Below are 4,248 nucleotides of genomic sequence, written 5' to 3' on the forward strand. Positions count from 1 at the left end.
GTTTTGTGTAACATGCATAAAGCGTATGATGTCATGCAGTATTACTTAATTTAAAAATTAAAATGTTTTTTGTGTTATTAATGTTTTTATCTGTACTTGAAAATACATTTCAAAAGTATTTTTAAAATCGTTTTTATTTGTATTTGAGCAAGCGATGAAATAAAAATGTAACAATGGAAGTCCGCGTAAAACATTTTATATACTGTACACTCACTGGCCACTTTAATAGGTACACCTTTTGCCTTTAGAACTGCCTTAATTCTTCGTGGCATAGATTTAACAAGGTACTGGAAATATTCCTCTGAAATTTTGGTCCATATTAACATGATAGCATCACACAGTTGCTGCAAATTTGTCGGCTGCACATCCATGATGTGACCCGTTCCACCACATCCCAAACGTGCTCTGTTGCATTGAGCTCTGGTGACTGTGGAGGCCATTTGAGTACAGTGAACTCATTGTCATGTTCATAAAACCAGTCTGAGATGATTCACACTTTATGACATGATCAGTAGATGGGTACACTGTGGTCATAAAGGGATGGACATGGTCAGCAACTATATTCAGGTAGGCTGTGGCATTGACACAATGCTTAATTGGTGCTAATGAGCCAAAGTGTGCCAAGTAAATATCCCCCACACCATTACACCACCACCACCAGCCTGAACCGTTAATACAAGGCAGGATGGATCCATGCTTTCATGTTGCTGACGCCGAATTCTGACCCTACCATCTGAATGTCGCAGCAGAAATCCAGACTCATCAGACCAGGCAATGTTTTTCCAATCTTCTATTGTCCAATTTTGGTGACCCTGTGTGAATTGTAGCCTCAGTTTCCTGTTCTTAGCTGACAGATGTGGCACCTAGTGTGGTCTTGTGCTGCTGTAGCCCATGCGCTTTAAGGTTCGATGTGTTGTGCATTCAGACATGCTCTTCTGCATACCTCTGTGGAAAAGAGTGGTTATTTGAGTTGCTGTTGCCTTACTATCAGCTGGAACCAGTCTGGCCATACTCCTATGATATCAGCAAGGAATTTGTGGCCACAGAACTGCCGCTCACTAGATATTCTCTCTTTTCATTCCCTGTAAACCCTAGAGATGGTTGTGTATGATTCCACTAGATCAGCAGTTTCTCAATTACTCAGACCAGCCCGTCTGGCACCAACAACCATGCCATGTTCAAAGTCACTTAAATCACTTTTCTTCCCCATTCTGATGCTCTGTTCGAACTCCAGCAGATCGTCTTGACCATGTGATTGGCTGATAAGAAATTTGCGCTAACAAGCAGTTGGACAGGTGTACCTAATAAAGTGTCCGGTTTGTCTATATATACAGTTTTTAGCATAATTGAGTATACCCCATTTCGTAAATGAATATCTTTATCAATTTCTCAGTGAATATAGGTAACATATTTTGGTGCATTTGAACAAAACAGATTCAATAAACAGTCATATTCATTAAAATAATAGATAGGTCAATGAAAATCTTTAAAATTAGAAATATAATACATTTAAACTCCAATAGAAATATTGCAAAAAAAAAAAAAAACTAAAACTAAATTTGATATATTTTTTGCTTCTCTTCTTCTTAAAATTTAATTTAATATTTTCCCCTAACATATGAATTTTGGTGTAATAACATTTAAACCTATCGTAAGGTATTTTGTAAGGTTAACTCCAGATTTGGCTTCAGTAATGACTAAACTAATAGCTCTCTGCAACTCTCACATGGTCGCCCACTGAAGCTAAGCAGGGCTGCACCTGGTCAGTACCTAGATGGGAAATCACATGGGAAAGCTAGGTTGCTGCCAGAAGTGGCGTTAGTGAGACCAGCAGGGGTCGGTCAACCTGCGGTCTGTATGAGTCCTAAGGCCCCAGTATATTGATGAGGACTCTATACTGCTCTGTGAGCGATGTCTTTCGGATGGGATGTTAAATCGAGGTTCTGACTCTGTGGTCATTAAAAATCCCAGGATGTCCTTGGACAAAGAGTATGTGTTTTTTGGATGCTGCACACTGGTGGTGGATGAGGAGATTTGAGTGTCCAGAAAATCGCTATATAAATGTAAGGAATTATTATTATATAGAAAATATTAATTATTAGTTAAATAATAATTATAGAGAGAAAGAGACCGACATCAAGATCTTCATAAATGAAACACAAACATTCAATTATTTCAGAAATTTGAAAAACATTTATTGCGTATAAATATATTACATATTTGCTACAGATACATAATCATCTTAAATACAAAAGGGTAGTATTTTCAATATCTATACATTTAAATTGATATGGTAGTTTGTTTGTTTTTTAAATATAATGTCTACGATTATAATTTACATCAATAAATGTGACAATTATGTTTAAAAAGATGGTAATATGGAATGATTTTCATGGACATTATGCAAATATGGAAAACGTGTTTAGGCCACGTAATACCTGATAGAATTACAGCAAAAAGATCTGTTTTTCCATTTAAAAATTGCCGGGTTTTGAGTTAAAAAAAAAAAAAGATAAAATTAAATAAAATAAAAAAGCTCTTCAAGTGTTTCCACTTCAAGTTTTCTAGTGTCAAGTCATTTCAACTTCTTTTAATCATGGAATGTTTATCTAAAAAGTTCAGCAATACACATGTATACTAGATGAAGTGTAGATAAAGATTAAAAGAAGTAAAAATGTTTTTAAAAAAAGGCCAAGACCTTGCTGTTTGTGCAGGTGAAATCCCAAGGTTGATCAGATTTTCACAATTAAAAAAAAACAATACAATCAATACAAATATATCTGAAACAAGACAGGTTAATGCTGTTAAAATGCGGTGTTATACTTGTAAAAATAATAGCGATTTTGTCACAACCCCTCCCTCCCTTTATAAAAAAAAAGACATGCTACATGAGGAAAACAATATTGAATATGACAGCTCTGAAGATTCTTGTAATAAATAAATGAAGATTGCACTGTGATTTGCATTATAAAGTAGGAGAATATAGCATAAATAAACCTAACCAAACTGTTACTGCATATCCGCTCGCTAACTTTGGTTAAGGGCTGATCGAGCTAGTAAACACGATCGTGTACGGTATAACGTGGCGTAAAGGGTTAACTCAACACTGGAAGCAGCAGATCTGAAATGATATTTGTGGTGACCGTTTGGATTTGTGGATTTAAAGGCACAGATTTACCTCTAAAGACCCTGAGGTACAAAACTCTCCAGACTTCACAACTCTGGACCATGGAGACGACTGTCATGTGACGCTCTTTGGACTGACAGTTGCTTTTTGACTTCTTGTTGTACAGACACTCCAAGGACACCTATTTTAGGAGAAATGAAAGAAGCTTTTAAGAAGCTTTCAGACAGATTTTAGAGAGGCACAGATGAGGGAAACAGAACATTGATGGCGTTTAGCGGTCTAGACGACGATTTAAAGATCTAAAATGACTTCAAAACTGACCATTAAAAAGCTCTACTGAAATTCATCTAAGACTCGATAGCTCGGGTGAACGGTAGAAGCGCCATTTTTGATCAATGACCCAAAAAAATAAAGGTAAAATAAAATAAAAATGACAGTACTTGTATTTAAGGGTTAGTTCACCTCAAAATGAAACTGGTTTTTGTATTTATTTACACAACCTCATGTCTTTCGGCAATGAAACATACAGTATATGATGCTTATAAGCCATTTTTCCCTCGATTGAATGTCTGATAGTTTAAAATGTTCATTAATTATTCATAGTCAAGCTGAAGTGATCACTTTTAAAGATGAACAGATTTAAATGAGGCTTTTATTCACCTAATTGGAATGGATGGAAATTTTAGCCTAAGCTCCTTATGTTTCCAAGTCATAAATGATGAATATATTTTCTGATCAATATAAATCTCGATAAATCTCATGTATTTTGTGGAGCCTGACTCCTCACGGATATTTGGATGTCAATAAATGATATCCTGGGCCATAAACTTAAATCTTGATGATATTTTTACTGCGTCTGATTACATCCTGAATTTTCCCATTATGATAACCGATAACCCTTTAGATTTGATGGTCAGTAACCGAAATATATGCTCAAAATATAAATATTGATATGTGATTGATCTTTCTGTAAAACATTAACAACTGGAAACATCCAGATCTTTATTTTCCCCAAATAATTAAAAGGATAGTTCACCCAAAAATCATTTACAACATCCAGCACCTTTATAAGCTTTTCTCCCGTTAAAAAAACTAAAGAAGATTTGAAGAGTTCAGATGTA

Source organism: Danio rerio, chromosome 24 (assembly GCF_052040795.2).
Source record: "Danio rerio strain M-AB ecotype USA chromosome 24, GRCz13ab, whole genome shotgun sequence".
In the NCBI taxonomy this organism is placed as follows: Eukaryota; Metazoa; Chordata; class Actinopteri; order Cypriniformes; family Danionidae; genus Danio; species Danio rerio.